This window comes from Urocampus carinirostris, chromosome 11, assembly GCF_059441175.1.
Source record: "Urocampus carinirostris isolate Australia breed hairy pipefish chromosome 11, RoL_Ucar_1.0, whole genome shotgun sequence".
NCBI classification, from domain to species: Eukaryota; Metazoa; Chordata; class Actinopteri; order Syngnathiformes; family Syngnathidae; genus Urocampus; species Urocampus carinirostris.
Window position 1 is genome coordinate 353,143 of NC_142359.1, and position 20,058 is coordinate 373,200.

Genomic DNA, 20,058 nt, shown 5'->3' on the forward strand with positions numbered 1-20,058 from the left:
TTTCATTGAATTTCTTCACTTTGACATTCAGAGCACCCAGCAGATATCACATTGCGTCGTCAACCGCCACGTTTCCTCGCCTTGCTTTGTTTGAATGAAACATTTGGATTTTTCTAAGCCAGATGCTAGGCAGCCCGCATCCAACGTCGCCACTGAAACTAAAAAGGATAAACCGTATCGTCTATCCAGCTACAGCGCAGTTAGGGCAGACAGAGACACAAAAGCCTGCGGGAAGCGGAGAGGAGGCGGACTCGCTATCTACGTGAACACGGGGTGGTGTAACCCTGGGCACAAAGATGTCCATCTGCTGCAGGGACGTGGAACTTTTGGCCTAGCGTGTGACGTCATCCACTCCGCTGTTGCTAAACTACAACACAGCACCCCGAGGCCATCCTGCTAATCTAATCAACACAAAAATATTGCTGGAAGTGTGAATTTCCCTACGGGGATGAATCAAGTATCTATAAGTAAGGGTGTGCTAGGGATAGATGTGAATCACCAAGGACAGTTAAGAATGACTGTTTTCGACCTGGTTGGTTTGTTTGGGCCAGCAGGGGGGCTAAGGTGGGATGGAACCATATGATGCGGAGGGGGTAAACCAGTGTATATTTTTGGGCCTCTCTGCTGATTGCGGGTTACACGGCACAGTGACTCGGCCCTTGTTGTGCCGTTACTGTTCAGTGTCAGGCTGGGAAGAGCAGAGGGGATCGAATGTGACTGTGTTCTTGACCGGGGTAATATGGCTTCCGTATGTTCGAAAATGAAAGTTTACGGTATATTGTTTCTGCCTTGAGTTAGTAGCGACAAAGACTCCTTGTCTGGCCTTCATGAGATCCAGAGGACACGTTGTTCCACTCTCCTCTCGGGCTGAGTCATCTTGGCTCCGTCCGACGCTTATCGCAAAAAAAAAGAAAGAACAAATTCAGCAAAAAAACCTCTTGTCTGCACGCACGGCGGGCTTAGGTCTCTCCGGGGGCTTTTGGATTGTTTGTTTGGGGCCAGGTCCTTGCTCCAAAATCTTCATTGTTGGGATTGGAAGCGCATCTGGCAACCATGAATAACGTGGAAGAACCACCTTCGCCGTTAATGCGTCGACATACTTTCATCGGGTCTCAAACTCCATTTTCTCGGGGGATAATGGAGCTATGGGGCCGGGTGAAATGGACGATAAAAACATTCCGAGGTTCTTAAGTACAGTATGTCACAAAAGTGAGTACAGCCCTTAGCCCTTCACATTTCTGCAAAAGATTTCATGTGATTTCAATCTTAATTTAATTTCAAGTCTCAAAATGAAGCCGTTTTGAATCCTTTGGCAACAAAAGTGCACCCTAAAGCGAAAGTTCCTGAAGTGTATGGTCTGAGTACTCCCAGGCATTTATGCACGCTCATATTTGACCCTGGTTTCAATACAGCATGTACAATTACATTGGGAATTTCATTGGCTAACTCGCGTGTCAATAATCATTGATTTCAAGATTTTGAAGCCAAATTAGGTCATGACGGGTTTTTTTCCCAGTCTAGGCCCTCATAGGTTGTCACAGGCTTAGAACTGTGAAGAAAAGCTGGCAATTGGCCGACCGAGGTGTCGATCAAAGCTAGCTTCAGCTCAAGTCCAAAAATAGCATTATTAAATGCTTTAAACGAAAGTGTAACAGTATGTACTCTCCTAAGTGTTTAGAACTGTGGTTCCCAAAGTGGGGGGCACCACCCCCCTGGGGCGATGGAATGATCTGGGGGGGGCAGCAAGGAAGAAGAGGGCGGTACGGGGGGCAGTAGTCTGAAGTTTAAACGTAGTGCAGTTGTGAAACTGCAAAGCACTGCAGTTTTTCAAGTTTTCTTAGTGAGTGATGGGAGTTCTGGCCAACCACAATTGTTAATGTTCGAAATCTAAAAGCACCGACCGACCAATTAGAGGCAAGTTTTCATAATAGTACAAGCCAATAAACGCCATTCAAAGTTAGCAAACACCACACGATGCCACACCCACCGTGCAAGCTCATGGAGTGTCACGGCGGTCTCTGTAAACATAGTCCCAGAGTCAACAAACGAGAAGGAAACAAAGCTTGCGCCGAAGTATGGCGGTACATCACCGGTTTGGACCTATTTTGGTTTTGACGAGACGGACGTGGAATGGAAGAAAACCACCTTAGCAGAATTTACTCTTGCGTCTTTGCTAGGCTCGGAGGGAACGCAAGTCATTTGTGCCAGCACCTTGAAAATTTTCACGGCATGTCAAAAGCATTACGAGGAAAATACAAAGCATTATCGATGAGAGGTAAGACTTTTTATTCATACGAGTTAAGAAGTGAAATGTTAAATAGCAGTAGCGTTCATAAGTGAGCAGGAATTCATACTTGAATAGCTTTCTTGCACGGATGAGCATGCTGCAGTAGCACATACAACATGTTGATATTCCACCAGAGGGGGGCGCTAGAGATACACCGGGGAGTCGAGGGGGCGCCGGCCTGCAAACCTTTGAATCTCCCACCTGTTACCTTTCCAGCTGACTGTCCAGTTACATTTTAGCAATCAAGCAAGCTACGCTAGCTAGCTTTTTAAAGATTTTGCATGCAATTCAGCTAACATTTTTTGCTAGTCAAAGCTAAATTTTGGCCTTCTCTTTGGCTAGCTAGCTAAGTTTTTTTTTTAGCTCTTTCCGGCTATTCAGTTGGCTAACTCCTTTAGCTAGCTATCGAGCTCCCTTTCAGTTTTTTACTTGTTTACATTTCTGTTCTTCAGACCACCTTTTTAGCTATTTAGCAAACCATTTAGCTAAGTTGCTATTTTAGTGACACGGCCTTTGCGCTAATTAGTCACGAGTGGCTTGATGCTTGATAAGGGTTGAAGAGCCCTGGCGTAGCAGCATGTCCTTCATCGTTATCTCATAAGTCAGGAACGGAGACGGGACCTAATAGCGTTCGTTGTACTCATGAAGAAAAGAAGAAAGAGAACAGTGATTGCATCCACAATCCCATGATCCTCGGTCACAGGTAGCAGATGGCGGCGAAGGTCATCGTAGGCAGCAGGGATACTGGTCCATTGCCGGGACGGGAGAGGAAAAGCAGAAAACGGGTCCAGAATCAGGTCGGGAACAGGTATCGGGCAGGAAAACGGGGCAGGATAATGTCGGAGAGTACAAAAGCTTGCCTAGCTGAGAGCGTAGGTTTGTAGACGGTCTGCCGGTGAGTTTAAAAAGAGTCCAACGGCCAATCGGGTCCCAACAGGGCAGCCGCAGGTGCCCCGAATCAGTAATTGTGACATTTTTTTCAAGCGTAAGCTATTGTTCGTCATCACTGCCCCTTTAAGTCAGACATCAACTTCCATTTTTGCTTTTTATCGTTGCCATAAACATGAAAGGACCTGCAGCACCCTAAGGCGCTCCTCTCCATGTTGCTCCTACCGAGGGACAAAATCTGCCATCCAATCTGCCCGAAAGCAGAACAAGCGTCGCTACGCGTCACGACACGTTTCAGGCTTAAAAAAAATTCTCGTTTCCAGCCAGTCAAAAGAATATTTTTGCCGAGATGTCGGCTGATCGTTTTTCACGGCATTCTTCTTTTAAGAAAGGCCGTAATATTTCCCAGCTGTGGCGACGTGAGAGGGTTTTTCGCGTGTGGCAGATATTCCAGGGACTTACCAGACTTTTGCTCATATTAACCCTTAAACGTTCCTGTCTGATTGGCAAACTAAAAATGGTATTTGACACTTGTTTCTAAAGGGTTATGTCAAAGTGGATCCAAAAGTGGACATTTGGCGACAATCTGTAAAACCTTCGCAACAGTGAATTTTACACCGGCCAATTTTTAGACGTCGTGAAAGAGTTGTAAACATTAGACCTCTCTTTCCGGATGACATTGACTTGCGCGTAATGATCGCGTGTTAAAATGGATTCCGGGTTGCATTCTGCATATTCTATCGATGCTTAGGAGTTAGAGCTCTCGTCTCGGGACCAAATGGTCGCAGGTTCGATTCCAGGCTCCGCTGGGTTAAGGGTCTTTGGGCAAGACACCAAACCTCTGATGCCCTTGATAAGCCTGTAGGGGCCTTGCATGGGTGACTACGCCACCAAGATGTTGCAGGTTCGAATCCTGGCTCCTCTGAGTTATATTTGGAAGTGTCCTTGGGCAAGACACTGAATCCCATATGTCCCCAATAAGCAGGTCGGCGCCTTGCATGGCTGACTCCGCTCTCGGTGTGTGAGTGTGTGTGTGAATTGCTAAGTGTGAAGCACATCGTAAAGCGCTCTAGGCGGTCTTCAGTGACTTGAAAAGCGCTATAAAAATGTAGACCGTTTTCTTCGGCTCTGATTTGAATGCACGCCGTAAAAGTACAAATGATGTCGGGAATTTCATCGCCTAACCAACGTGTCGATCTACATTTGAATTGCTCACTGTTAAAGAAAACGGGCATTCATAGGCTCTGGCAGGCTATGGACGGTGAAAAAAGCTTGCGATTGGCCCAAAATGATGTCAATCAAAAAGTCAGAGGCTAACGGCAATATTGGATATTAGCTCATTCTGGAGCAAAACACGTGACAACAAGGATCATCAATTGATGCAGAAATACTTTTAGGCGTATTTTTTTTTTTAATCGTTCAGCATTATAGTGTGTTTTGGAGTCGATATTTGGACGGTCCTGAATTGTAACAAGATCATTTTTTGAGGAATGGTTTCATGAGGGGAATATGACTGCACTTTTTGGGTGCGTTATGTTGGCTTTATATTTTTCGGGTATCTTGTTTCAGACTGATGAGTCTATTTTGAAATCCTAGTTGGCTCTTGTCAATTATTTGGTGGCATGACCGATTTCAGTGAACCTTAAGGAGAACACTCTTTTCTTTGAATTAGCGAGAATGCTAACACTTAGCTCAGGCATGAAAAACATAAGGCCCGCGGGCCAGATCCAGCCCGCTGGATGATTTCATCCCACATAGCATTCATTTTTGAGAACTTCCAAAAATAAGAATGTTGTGATGCTAACAAAATACGATCTCCCGCCACTAGAGAGCAGAGCTTGTGTAGCGGGCGGAGTCGGTTCAGGTGTAAAACTGATTCGAATACTTATCAGAATTTCTTCAATTCTTTGACATACAACTTCTTTTTCCCCTGGTAAATAGTTCCTTTTACTACAGTGTTACTCAGTTACTTTTTGGAAGAAGTAGTGAGTCACTAGAACTATTTTATTCCTGTTCATGGATTTGATCCAAAATTGGTTTCATTATAGGAAAATCTCATCAAGATCTTCAAAAAAACGATCAATATCCGAGAGCCTTCTCCCTCGTCAGTCCGATTCCCTCATTCATGGTACCACCTCCTCCCCAAAAGTGGCCCCGGCACTCCTAATGAATTTCAGATAGGAAGCCGATCTGGCTCACGTCATTTTCCCTTCGCGGTGTAACTTTCCCAGCTCACGTTTGACATTAGTGGGTTTTTTCTTTATTTCTCTTTGTCGTCTTCTATCTTTCTTTTCTCTTTTGTTCTGTTTTTCTTTCTGTTTTCTATCCATTTTTCTCTCTCACTCTCTTTTCTGTCTGTTTTTCTTATTGACTTTTTCCTTCTTTCTCTCTTTTTCCCCCTTTCTCTGCCTGTCCCTCTATTGCTCTCTGTGTCTTTTTCTTCTGTCTCTTATTTTTTTTCTTTCCGTTTCTCTTTTTTCTTTATTATTCCCTCCCTCTGTGTCTATATTCTATTTCTCTGTTTCTCTCTTTCTGTTTCTCTCTTTGTCTTTCTCTCGACTTTTCTCTCCCTCCCCTAACGTTCTCTTTCTTTCTCTCACTTTCTTTCTCCCTCTCTTTTTCTCCTCGTTTTTTTTTCTTCAGTTTCCTTCTCTATATTTCTGTCTTTCTCTTTTTTTCCCCCCTCTCCTTTTCTTTTCCCCTCTCCCAAATGAGTGGCCCCAGCACTCCCAGTCAGGACGCCAATCCGTCTCAAGCCATTCTCCCTGCGTCAACTTCGAGGTGACGTTCCCAGGCCGGGTCCAAAATTAGGAAGGGGGCCGTTAAAAAGGCCAGGGTCCCTTTTGGTCCTTCTTTAACGCGATTGGTGGGAAGAGCTCCTGACGGCATATTTGTGACATGCGAGGGGAACATGTGCTAACACTCAAAAGGGACGAAATGAGATTTGCCTTATAAGACAATAGACATCACCATGATTTCCTTTTTTTTCACCATGTTCAAAGGCATTCCTGCCACCCACCACTCCATTGGAACCCCCTCCCCTCACTTTTGGTATGTTTTCGACCATGTTTTATCCTCCTAAGCCACCGGTGTCAAGCACGTGGCCCGCGGGACGGATCGGGACCGCCGTTTTTTTTTGTTTTTTTAAATCCGGCCCGCGAAAAAGCAACCAGAGAAGTAAAATAGAAAAATGAGCTGCCGTTTGAAACATGATAACAAAGCCTGGTACCACTCGCGAAGCAACTGGAGCTATATTACCTTCTCTCTCTCTTTTGGATTCTCTCTTTCTATTTTTCTATCTTTTACTTTTCTCTCTCTCGCTCTCGCTCTCTCTCCATCTGTTTTTCTTTTTCCTCTTTCTTTTTCTCTTTTACAGTCTGTCTCTTCTCTCTTGCTCTTTTTCTCTACCTTTTTCTCTCTCTACCTTTCTCTTCCTGTCTTCCTACTCCCTCTCTCTTTCTTTTATATCACAATTTCGCTTTCTATTTTTGTTTATTTCTTTTTTATCTCTCTCTCTCTCTGTCTTTCACACTCTCATTTTCACTCTTTCTTTTTCACCCTGGCTATTTTATTTCTCACTCTCACTTTTTTTATACACACTCTCTCTCTCTCTCTCTCTCTCGCTCTCTCCTTTTTCGATCTGACCTTTTCTATCTTTCATGCTCTTTTTCCCTCCCTCTGTTTTTTCTTTCCCTCTACCTTTCTGTCTTTCTCTCTCCCTCTCTTTCTCTTTTCCCCTCTCTCTTCCCTCACCCATTCTCTCTCCCTCTCTTTATCCCACTTTCCATCGGTAAAGAACGGGCAGAAGGTCTCCTCGGCACACACGTTTTGCCCTGGTTGCAAATGGGAACCATCTGTGGTCTCCAGCGCTCTCCAAGAGCAAAATGTCCTGACTTTTTTTGTCCCGTTCCTTCTCTCTCGCTGCTGGCAAAGAAGATGTCATGGGTGAGCAGAGACCGCCTCTGCACCGCTATGCAATTGGAGGATTCACGGCAGGTACCTTTCCCCTTTTTTCTTAAAGTCCTATCAAACCGCCCCCCCACATCTCCCTGAAGGGGGACGAAGAGGGGGTTTGCTGTCATTACTAAGACTAACGGGGGTGACTCATGACTGCCAAATCTGCCATTTTGGAGCAAGGATGCAGGAAGTTCCAAGCAGGGGGGTTCAAACTTTGGAGAAAGCGGGGGTGGGGGGAGCTTTTCACAAGATGAAATTGCGTGAAGGCCACCTATTCGACACTCTTTCATCAATTCTCCCTCCCGGAAAGCTATCGGACCTCGTCGCTCGCCTTTGTAGCATTTTCATTTGACTCTCGTGAACAAAGCGCCGCTGTGCCGTTAAAACAGCTTCCGGTTGCTTGACCTTTTCACAGTTGGCTTTTTTTAGTCTGGTATCGCCTCTTGGTAGGATATTCTTTGAAGGCACAGTCTCTTGGAAAACTAGGCAGACCTATTTTGGATTTCGGTGAAATGATACTAAAATATCCACTTGATATTTTGGATTCGCAATGCAAGAAATGAAAGCGAAGGGCCAGGTGGCCAAAGGTTGACGCCAGTCAAAAGTTTAAGACCGAGGCTACGGGCCGGTATATTTACAATCGGGGGCCGTCACTGGCCCACGGGCCGGACTTTTGACATAGTTAAAGCGAACAATCCGCGGTGTCAAAACAGTCCAAAACAGGAATCTGCTGGAGCGGGGGGAGGGTATAGGGGTCCGGCATCAGCAGGCATCCCACCACACCCCCCTCCCAAGAACTCAAAGAGGCAAATCTTGCAAAGACACGTTTTAGAAATACTGGACCGGCATCCCAAGTACTCTCTCCTGATTTTTTTCCTCTCCCCCTCCCCAAAAGTCCAAAGGATGCAACCACCGACCTGTTCTCGGGAGAAGGCGCGGAGCAGAAGCTGGAAATCCCCGAAAAGAGGAGAAGGAAAATCCCGGCAGCTTTCCCGCTTTCTTTTTCGGGGGTCTTTGAGGCGGCGAAAATCCGCTGGCTGCTGGGCCCTTTCGGGGTAATGGGAATCGGGAGCGCTCCGCAGAAGAGATCCGGCAGGTGTGCCGTGTCACCAGCGGAGGAGGAGCCGGGGAAGAACCGGGAGGAGGGAAGACGGAGGAGTCGTCGGGAACGAGAAGAGAAACAATTGGAGGAGGCCAAAAACAGCTGGATGGGGAGGAGGGGAGAAGAAATCCAGCTGGCGGCCCTTCGCACATCTGCTAATGATCGAGAGACTTCAAAACCCCAATCCTTCCTTCCCATTAACACGCTCCCGCCTCCTTCTCGTGTCTTCTTTTAGGACTCGCCTCCGAAATGTTTGCGCCGTAAAGCCGGAATCCGGCTCTGAAACGAATTCCGATTTCGGTTCTAAACATGGCATGTCCTAAGCCGGTGAACCATGAGCATACCCACAAAAAACTTCCTACCTTGGCTTGGAAAGAATATGGAAAAGTAGACAAGTTATCTTAGTAGCCCGTTTTGGAAAGTGTCACCGACCGGGAACGGAGACGGGACCCAATTGCGTTCCTTTTACTCCGTTTTTATTAAGAAAGAGAACAGTGTTTGCATCCACATTTCGATGATCGTCAGTCACGGGTAGCAGATAGCAGGAACGCAAAAGTGGCACTTCCGTGTCGAGCGAGGGTCGTCGTTGACGGCGAGAAAACCGGATTGTCATGATTGCTGATCGGGGGCACCTGCAACTGCCTTGTTGGTGCCAACAGCCCTGGTCGCTGATTGGTTCCCTGACTCCTTTTAAACCCCCGGCTTCCCAAAGGAAGCTGTCAGACTGTCCTGCAAACCTATGCTTTCAACTAGGCTAGCTCTGTACTTTTCGACATTCTCCTGCCCGATACCTGTTGCCGACCCGTTTCTGGACCCGTTTCTGTTTTGCTCCCCCGTCCCGGCCATTGACCTGTTTTCTCGCTGCCAACGACGACCCTTGCTAGACGCGGAAGTGCTACTCCCGCGTTCCTGCCATCTGCTACCCGTGTCCGGGGATCATGGGACGGTGGAAGCAAGCACTGCTCTCTTTCTCAATAAAACTGAGTAAAAGGAACGCAATTGGGTCCCGTCTTCATTTCCGGCCTGTGACACTGATGGCGTATCGTTGTTCAATGGTCTGAACTCGTTTCTGCCCCATGTTTAACTTTCGCACGGTAGCCGACACGACGTCACCAGTTTCCCAAACTTTGGCCGGCTAGGGGGCGCTCATCCGCCAACAGCTGTTAAACAAGTAAATATATTGTTGTGTTGACTTATTGGCTAAAACGACTCCAAATGAGAGAGCCTTTCCCAAAGGTAAGATCTTAAGCCTGTATCAGAGACCAGAAACGGAGACAGGACCCACTTGCGTTCGTTTTACTCCGCTTTATTTAGAAGGAGGAAAGGGCTTCCGCCCACCATCTGGTGATCAGCAGTCACGGGTAGCAGATCGTCTGGAATGCAAAAGTGGCACTTCCGTGGCGAGCGGAGGCGGTGTCGGGAGCGGGGTGAAAAACAGGTCGATGGCCGGGACGGTGGAGCAGAGACGTAATGGAGTTCAGAAAAGGGGTCACCGCCGGAAATCAAACAGAAATCAGGACAGGATAGAGTCAGGGTCGAAAAGGGCTTGCCTGGCGTGGGGCTGAGGTTGGCAGACGGACTGACAATGGATGGCAGGGAGACAAAGATTTAAAAAGAGAAACAGCCAATCGGCATCCGAGACAGGAGCCGACTCATGTGCCTCGCGTCAATAATCATGATTTTAAGCCTGGTCAGAACGTCGGAGTCAGGCAAAGCTTCTCTCTCTCTCTCACCCGTCACGGGTCATCGTCTGACTTTTACACAGTCTCGTTTAAATCCAATTTCGTTTTATATGTCGCACGTTTCCTTGAAAAATGCCGAATGGTTCCTCGAGTGGTCTCAGGAGGCCAGCTGGTGCCCACAGAGACCACTTGGAGGTCCCTGAACTAGACATGATCAAAGAGCTGATGTTCAATGAGATTTCAAGTATTTCTTCATTCAAGCCCTGAAGCAGGTTTGAAGTTGGAGTTTTTGGAGCTTCACGGGAACAAATATGAGGGGAACAGGTTTTATGGCGTCTGCTTCCCAAAGCTCACGTAGACATAGGCGAGGACGAAGGGAGAAACTGAAGAACCACAGGCGCCACCAAATGTGTCGAAAGGCTCTCAAATTTCAGCCTTTTTGTCAGTCCGATCGCCTATCCTGGCAATAGTTAAGTCATGTCGATTTGGAGATGTCTAGCAGGCGGCCCGCGTGCCAGATCAGGCCCGCCGGGGGTTTGAATCCGGCCTACACCGAGAGAAGTGCAAGAAAAAAATGAGCTGCAACGGTAAATGTGACCACTTGATGTCACCCAAGCCAGGCACGACTCACCAAGCAACTCTACTAGCATTTCTTTCAGTATTTTTTACAGGGATTCTGTGCTCTTCACCTTGAGTTTCTTGGATATGATAAGAGTTCAATTCTTTTGTTTTAATTTTTAGATCAATACATATTTTAGTTTGTTTCCTCTTTTTCTGTGTTAACGTTTAGGTGTTTTTTTTTTTTTTACCCTTATTTATGTCATTCGTAATGTGACATTATAAATGGGAATATATGGATTGAACAACAAAAACAACCTCAAAAGACATTGCAAACCACAGACTATGATGACAGCATCCCCTGATCTAAAGCCTACATAAGGACAAGGAAAAACTCAAAAACCACAACAAGAAGAAAATAAAGATACCTTGAGAAGGGACCGCACAATATAAATCAAAAGTAATCAAATCAATCTAAATCTCACAACCTGAGACAACCGGTCAAGTAGGCATAGCCTACTGTCCTTCAAGTATTTTAAAGTGTCTCAACAATGAACATAACAAGACTAATATGAGTCGTTCTTTGCAGATGATAAAGAATAAGACCGTCTTTACGTATCATTGTTAAGAACCTATGTTTTTGTGTGTTTAATGATGCGCTCGTTTTGGTTCGATTGAAGATCCCAAGTTTTGTAATAAGACATCGAGACAGGAGGGGACAATTTCAGAAGACCAATACCAACCCGATTTAAATAAAAATGGTAATGATGTCATTGATATGTCGTAACTATGTTATTACCAGGCTGTAGTTATAACAGTCTTCACATTCTCAGTAAACCACTAAAACATCTGAGGTATTTTCAAAAAGATTCATTATAAAGAATGAAAAAACATAAGTCGCACTGGAGTATAAGTTCTAAAGAGTCGGAATTCCCATCTCTACAATGGACCGTTCGACTTATATTTAACCAATTCAACTCACTTTCGATTGTTTACTGATGATTGTCATTTGATCATATTGTTTACTGTTTATTTGTGTTGCACTTCAAGTTTGTTGCCGGTGAGCTGCAATAAAAAGGTTCAATTCCAAAACGACCTGACTGTTTTTCTCTATTCAATTGGTCCAATTCAAGCTCAGAGAACTTTTCCCAGTAACGAGTTACTTTTACCATACAGTAACAGGTCAAACAAGTTGGTTCTAGAGCTTCCTCTATAGCAAATTTCCCTTTGATGACGTTTTTGGTTGCACTCCAAATTACAGCGCCATCTATTGGACACCTGCATAGGATTCCACTTCGTTATTTTAACCTCAGTGTTGTTTTGACTCGTGAATTGTTTCCATTCTGGTTCTTATCGTCCAATCATGTTGCTGTTCTTTGATTTGCACGCCCCTTACGGCGGATTTGCTTTTGTAACCTCGGAAATTCAATTTAAATAGAAAGAGCTCCAGGTAGGTCTTATCTCTCCGCTGTTCTCCTGGCATGTTCAAATTCCTTTCAAATCCAATTCTATTTGTCATGAACCGGGACAGGATCGGGACCCAAACGCGTGACGTTACTCACAAAAGCTTTTTATTTTACGGGAAACGGAGTCATGCACGTTAGGCGGCGGTCTGCCGTGGAAGTCAGAGACCGACGAGATCGATTGCCCGAATTGATATCGGAGAGATGGGGTCGGTACCGGACAGGACAGACAGGATAGATAACAAATCAGGATATCAAAAATAAACAGGACAAACAAGACCGGAGAGAATAATAAACAGGACAAAAATAGACGAGAACGAAACTGGAAACCGATATTAAACGGGACAAAAATAAACAGGAACAATACCGGACTGGAAATACCAACAGGAAAACAGGACAGAGTCGAAACCCACGCCTTGCGGGGCAGAGGTTCGTTGACGGACTGACAAAGGGAGAGTGAAAGCACCGAGATTAAATAGGCTGAAAGTCAATCCGTCAACGAGCCGCAGCTGGGGCCACACGGGCGGGGCCAATTGGGCAACCGTGACAATTATTGGATGACTGCATTCTATTTGAGTCATATTTTCTGAAGTAACAATACTTTTACTTGAGTAACACACTTTGGCGCCACAGTTTGATTTTTTTCGGATAAGTTTGTCATAAAGAACCTGCTTGGCAAACTATCAGTTGAACTCCAATCAGGAAATCAAAGACTGTCAACACCAGAACGGAAACAGGACCCACTTGTGTTGCGTTTCCCACAAGTTTTATTGGAAGAAAGAGAAAGGGTTACGCCCACGATCCGGTGGGTGCGGAAGCAGGTCGCTCTGAACGCGGAAGTGGATCTTCCGTGGTGAGCGATGGCGTGTCGGGAACGGAAAAAACAGGTCAGTCGCCGGGACAGGAGAGCAAAAACACGGTCGGGGTCGGAAAGGGGAGTCGATGTGGTCGGGAACAAAAGAGGTCGAAAAGCGGGAGGGGAGAGTAGACGTGGTCAGGATCAAAAACTGATCGAAGCCGGGGGACAGACGGGAGCAAAAAACAGGTTGGTGTCAGGGTTGAAAAAGGGCCTGCCCAGTGTAAATTGAGGTTTGCAGACAGACTGACAACAGGTGACCGATAGGAGTGGGTTTGAATAGGGACAGGGAGCCAATCAGAGTCAGAGGCAGTTGGCGCCAAAGGAGCGAGCACAGCTGATTCACATCGGTAACTATTTTCATTCTAATTTTCACAGTAATAATAATAATAATAATAGATGCACCGGTTCCTCTTTCCGCCTCTAAATGGCTCACATCGGACCTCATTTTTGCTTTCTTGCCAAAAACGTCCTTGACTATTTGCATCTTGTAAATTGCAGAATAGGATTTTCTTTTCTGTGCCGTTTCTTTTAGTTTTTTGTGCTTGGCTGAAATGCTCGCCTTAGCACCGAAGTCAAGTTGACTTCAGACTCGGTTTATCAAATCGAGTTCATCTGTGGGATTCAGGCGGGTTCGGGTTCACGTACCCACGACTCGGGTCGGGTCGGGCTGGATTTTTTAGTCCCGATCTTACCTGTAGAGCGTTAAAGCCGTACTGTTGTGTTGAACCTAGCGTTTTCTCAATCGTATTGACTTTTTCCAGCACGATTTCCTCACGGGCCAGCACGCTGGATTTTTTTTTTTTTTTAATGACTTGTACGGAGAGGAAATATTTGAAGAATGAGAGTTGGGAGTGGGCAAGTCATTCCCAGACTGGACGGAATCTTAAGTTCTTTTGCAGGAACTGGAACAAAGTTGTCCCCGTCGACTCGAGCGACTCTATCTCGACTCGTGAAATAAACAGATCAGGCACAGGCACTGCAGAACTTCCAAACAGAAGCCTGTGAGAAAGGACCTTTGTGGGCCAATACAAACCAATGTCAAGGAATGCGGCCGTCGACGCCTATTCATGTGATAATGAAGCTAGCTAGAGGACGTTTGCTTCAATGTCTGACCGTGTTCTCCCTTATTTAGCGCTCATTTGGGCAAAGTAACCGCAGAGAGCTAGAACCTGTCACCAAATTGAAATATCTTGGAGCTGTCGTATCAGAAGAGGGGTCTGTCACAAATCAGAACAGGAAACAGGAAGGAGAACCCAATCGCGTAACGTTATTCACAGTTTATCGGGGAGAAGAGGAACGAGCGCACACTCGATCCAGAGATCGTCGGTCGCAGGGAGTAGATATTTCGGAACGAGGTAATGGTCAACATCAAACAGATCGGGGCAAGAACAAAACAGCAGCAAAACACGGGAAAAAAACGATTCGCAGGTCTTGGCAAACAAGAGCCAAAAACACAGGCAAAAACGGGGATTCACAACAGAGTTTCGCAGACGCTCCGACAAAAGGTAACTCACAGGACAGCGTTTAAGTAGCCTCAGGGAGCAATCTGTCAACGCGTTTCAGCCGGTGTCCACGGGCGGGAACAATTGGGCGTCGTGGCAGCCGTGACAGAACCCGGCGCCACATGGCAGGGACCGATTGGACGCCGTGGCAAACATGAACAGGGTCAGAACCAGAAATCATGGCCAGGATAGCTCAAATCACAGCCGCACTTGCCAGACTTCAATCCATCCGGGGGGACAAGAACATAAAATGAAATAGGAAAATGGGGTCTTGAATGAATAATTGGCACTTTATTTCAAACATGACAAAAAATAAGTACATTTAAAAAAAAAAAAAGTCGAAAAAAACAATGTTAACCCTAACATGCTCTTAAAAGGAATAGGAAGAAGTATATGTCACGATTATTGATGTGACTCAGCTGTGCCCGCTCCTTTGGCGCCAACTGCCTCAGACTCTGATTGGCTCCCTGTCACTATTTAAACCCACGTCTATCTCTCACCTGTTGTCAGTCCGTCTACAAACCTCAGTGTATTCTAGGCAAGCTTTTTAGACCCAGACTCACTCCTGTTTTGGGCCCCGTCTGTTTCCCCCAACTTGTGAGAAATGTAATGCAATTGGGTCCTGTTCTTGCTCTGGTCCTGACAGCAATGTGTGTTGTCCATCATACTAAGTATCTTTGGACCTGCGACTGGCTCTGCCAAACCATTCTTTTTAGCTGCTTTTTTGGAATGCAAAGTGATTTAGTTGAAAGCCGCTGGTTTGGGGAGCTAATGGACAAGACTCTGCCGTATCCTTGGTCACCAGTGGAGCAGGCCAAGATGCATTTGCCCCCCCTCCGGATTTCTGTTTTTTTTTTTGCATATTTATCACTCACAAAAGTTTCAGATCGTCAAAGAACATTTGAAAATCACACAGAGACAACTCGAAGAAATACAAAATGCACTTTTAAATGTTGATTCCGTTTCTTAAAGGACAAAAGAAATCCAAACCTATTTAGCCCTATGTGAAAAAGTAACTACCCCCTGTGTCAGGACCAGAACGGAAAAAGGACCCACTTGCGTGACGTTTACCACAAGTTTAATTGAAATCGAGAAGGACAGCGCCCACCGTCCGGTGTTCGCGAGACGCGGGAAGCGAGTCGCACTCGCCATCGGCTCGTGATTCCAACACGGAAGCGGATCTCCTGTAGCGAGCGACGGCGGCGTCAGGGGTGGAAAACCGGTCGGTAGCCGGCACTGGGAGAGCAAGACGCGGTCGGGGTCGGAAACGAGTCGCAAGCCGGAACGGGAGAGTGGACGTTGTCGGGAACAAAAAAGGGGAGAGAGAGCAGACGTGCTCAGGATCAAAAAAATGGGTCGAAGCCGGGGAACAGACGGGAGCAAAAAAACAGGGTCGAAAAAGGCTTGCCTAGTTTACACGGAGAGTCACAGACAGACTGACAACCGGGGATTGACAGGACTGGGTTTAAATGGTGACGGGGAATCAATCAGAACCCGCGGCAGTTGGCGCCAAAAGAGCGGGCACAGCAGAGTCACATCAGTACACCCTGAACCTAATAGCAAATGCGATTTTCACGACGACATTTGTTGTCGTAGACGATCGATGAAAAAAGGAGCTGGAGAAAAAAGTTGGCTCCTTCAGGTGTCCCGTTGCTGCAGCTTCATTTTTCGTTTTTCTTTTGGAACGCCTAGTATTCGGCCCCTTAGGGGCAGGTTATGTTAGGGTCTGGAGCGCCTTTTTCCATCAGAGGGCGCCAACCGTCTTTAGAACCGGACGCAGGTGCGTAGCCATGGGATACCCATTATCACCCGATTAAGAAGGACATTCCGATCAGAAGACGTCGTGGAGTCATTTTCATTTCCACTACCGCGCCAGGTTTGTTTTTTCCACTTTCTTTGTTCCTTTTCTCCTCACATTTTCATTTCCGTTTCTGTCTCCGGTTTGGACTTTGTCAGGTTTCATCTTGTTTGGACATTACATTTTGTGAACCCCTTGTACGTTTTTGACTTTGTTCCTGTTTTTTTTTACGACACGTAATCTTCTTTTTTAGCAGCCCTGCCTCAGTTCCTGCCTCCCCACACGGGTCCATCCTCTGCAAAAAACGGTGAACACAAATGGTAAGAAACATCGAGGAAGAGGCTGTCAAGTCATTATGAACTTTAAATCAATGCCAGGAATGGATTTGTGGACCCTTTGGACGGACGTTGTTGGGATTATTTGAATGAATCAAAATGTGTCTCGGCTTACGTTAGAGTGCTGCAGTACAAACTTAACTGAACTCTAACTCAATGAGCATCCACTCACAACCAGGCAGACATATACTACATTCTTTTATATACCAGTAAGTCAAAAGACAGACACATTGTGTGCAATCCAATTTTTCTTTCACTCATTGTTTCAGAGTTTTTGTTCACCGCTGACGGCGGCTTGCCAAACTATTTGGATCCCTCGAACTTTGTGACCTTTTGCCACATTTCAGAATTCGAACATCAAAATAGAAAACTGTAAAATCTTGTGAGGCATCAACAATAAGCAGGACGCAATCGTGAAGTGGAACACACTTTATTGGATATTTTCAACTTTTTTAACAAATAAAAAATGAAAAAGTGGTTGTGCAAAATGATTCAGCGCCTTTACTTTCAGTGTCCAGAAGTTCAGTGAGGATCTCTGAACGATTCAATGTTGATCTAAGTGACTAACAATGATAAATGTGTGTCATCAAGTCTCTGTATAAATGCACCTGCACTGCGATCGTCTCAGAGGTCTCTTTAAAGCGCAGAGAGCATCATGAAAACGAGGAACACACCAGGTAGGTCCGAGATACTGTTGTGGAGACGTTTAAAGCTGGATTTGGATACTAAAAGATTTCCCAAGCTTTAAACGTGCCAAGGAGCACTGTGCAAGCGATCATATTGAAATGGAAGGACCACCAAGATCGGGCCATCCCCCTAAACTTTCAACTCTTACAAGGAGAAAACGGATCAGAGACGCAGCCAAGAGGCCCACGATCACTCTGGATGAACGGCAGAGGTCTACAGCTGAGGTGGGAGAGTCTGTCCATAGGTGGTATACGGCACAAATCTGGCCTTTATGGAAGAGTGGCAAGAAGGAAGGGGCCAAATGGTTTTGCAAGCTACAGTAGATCCCACATATCGGTATTCCTCTCTTCCCGTGACGAGGACTCGCCTTTTGTTTGGCCCGTTCACAAAAAGCTTTTTGCCAGTGAATTCTCTTTGTGTGTCGGACGCCAAATGTAAAAAAACCTCTCATATGAAGGTTTTGCCCCCGCGGCGACTCTTTGCGTGTCTTCCAAAAGAAAATGAATCACGCAGAGAGAGAGAGAGTCAAACCGCCTAGCAAATTCAAAAGCGCCACACCATGTTCCCAGAAAGCTTGCACAAGTCTGAGCAATCGCACAAAGTCTGTGAATAATAACCGCGTATAACATCAAACCCCAACTCTGGCCGACCGAATTCTTGGTAAAAACATCTTCGAGACCTGACATCAAGTTCCATTTTGCTAGCTTTCCGGCAACACCAGCTAGAATTAGACTGCTCTTGCCCTTACCCGTAGTCGCTGCTGGAACCCGACAATAATCCACCAAGCCGTCATGCTTTGCCAATTGCCCTCACCTGCGCTCACTCGTTCAGCCCCAGCTGCCACGCGTTCCCTAATGAGCCCTCCTCCCTTTTAAACACGTCATTCTCGTTTACTCCTGGTCAGTTTGTCTGCGAACCTCAGCACATTCGAGGCATGCACTTTTAACCCTGGCTCCCGTTTCTATCCTGACCTGTTTCCTGTACCGATCCCCGATGCAAGCTTCGTTCTCCTGTCCCGGCTACCCGTATCCTGATTCTGTTTCCTGTATCCATCCCTGGCTTCCCGCTCGTCCCGGCTACCCGACTTGTTCCGATCGCCGACCGCGCTTCATTCGCTAGGGCTTCCCGCTCCTCCTGCCCAGTGAGCTTCAGTTCGTGTTTATTGCCCTGACTTCCGCGATCCCCTTCATAAAGCATTGTGTGAAACGTTACGCATTTGGGTCCCCCGCTTGTACCGGTCGTGACACAAGCACCAGCTGGTGATCACAATTTCTTCTGACTCTCCTCAGTTTGATTTGATCGATACATTTCTTTTCAATGTAGCAAGCTGTTAAAAGCTATCAGTCACAGTGCTTCACGGTTTTCTTTGATTCCGAGACATCGCGCGTGCCGACCCCTGCGGTCGATCACCGTCATGAAAAGTCACCTTTTGTACGTCGCTAAGGAATCTTTTATACGGAAGCTCATTGAATCATGTAGGTTTGCAGTTGAGATACTTTGATGAAAAAAACAAGAAAAACTGTAGACTGCCAGAAACCTTAGCCTAACTTAGACCAATTTGATTGGGTGAAGGGTGGTGATGGGCGGAGCGATGCACTCAGCGACTTCTCTCTGCCCAGCACTGTCTGCACTGCGGATAAATATGCCAGTATTCTTGTTTGCTGTATTTTGTGACATTTCTATGAAAAAACTCAGCTTGCACCTTGTTTAAAACAATTATTTTGCTCAAAAATGAAGGTCAAAATGAGCCTCAATGATTTTGAGTCATTGTGGGTGGGAGACGAGAGAAGTGGTATATTTCTTTATGAGGGAAACAGGTTCTGGCATCCTTCTTATTGCGCCATTTTCATGAAATCATCCAACATAGTGAAATCGAATGTGATTTTGTCTGACGAGCTGAAATTGGTCTTGAAATATAGAGTAAGGCTCTCTCTTTAAAAATGATCAAAATAATGAGCTCGTTCCGGGACCCTTGGTCTAACACAACACAATGCAGGGTCCAACCATATCAATGACAATAAAGACAAAATCAATTCGATTCAAAATCTGCGAAGAAGTGAACCGGCGATAACTGAAGCGCAAAGTAGCGAGGGGTCTTCGGACTCCCCGACATCTTGAAACGATTAGACAAAAACATGTTGTCAGCGGAGAAGGTGCGCGACGCCGCCCGGAGCGGGAACAAATCGGCCCGTATCGGCATGCTCCGGATGAAAGCTTGCAAAGAGCTTTTCTCGTTGCTTTGACTGGAAAAAGCCCCTCGGCACCTGAAGTTTGAACCTCCCTCCCGACGCTTTTTAGTTCAGGGGTGCGCGACTCGTGGTTAGCTGCGGGCCACCTCATCGAAAAAGGGAAATGGCCGATTGAGAGAGAGAAAGATTAAGGAAAGAGAGAGAAAAAGAAAGTGAGAGACATGTAGAGAGGATGACATCAAGAAGGAAAGAGAAAAAAATGGAGGGGGAAGAGAGCTTAAGAGAGAGGGAAAAAGAAAGAGACAGAGTTGGAGAGAGAGGAAGAGAGAGGGAGACAGAGAGTGATTGAAAGAGAGAGAGCAAGAGAGAGAAATAGAGAGCAAGAGAGAGAGAGAGAGGTGGAAAGAAAGAGAGAGAGAGAGAGATGGACAGAAAGAGAAATAGAGAGCAAAAAAGAGAGAGGTAGAAAGAAAAAAAGAGAGAAAAAGAGAGAAAGAATCAGAGCAAAATAGAGAGCGAGAGAGAGAGAGAGAGAGAGAGAGGAATCGAGAGCAATAGAAAGAGTAAGAAACAGAAGTAGAAATAGAGAGAGAGCAAGAGAAAGAGTTAGCAATAAAAAGAGCAAGAGGGAAATAAAAAGAGATGTAGAGAAATAGAGGAAGAAAGAGATAGAGAGAGCTAAAAGAGAGAAAGTGATGTTATGATTGGCGCCCGGCTTTGTCAACAAGTGGACATATTTCAAACTGCAGCT

At 45.9% G+C, this 20,058-nt stretch overlaps 1 protein-coding gene across 1 annotated transcript in view; it reads right to left on the reverse strand.

Moving 5' to 3' along the window:
- dcn (decorin) overlaps positions 1–8,397 on the reverse strand; it is a 29,370-nt gene extending 20,973 nt beyond the window's left edge. Inside the window, exon 1 of the mRNA XM_088347446.1 lies at positions 8,050–8,397. The gene's annotated coding sequence lies outside the window, so the exon portion shown is untranslated. The remainder of the gene's footprint in view (positions 1–8,049) is intronic.
- Positions 8,398–20,058: the final 11,661 nt, after the last annotated feature.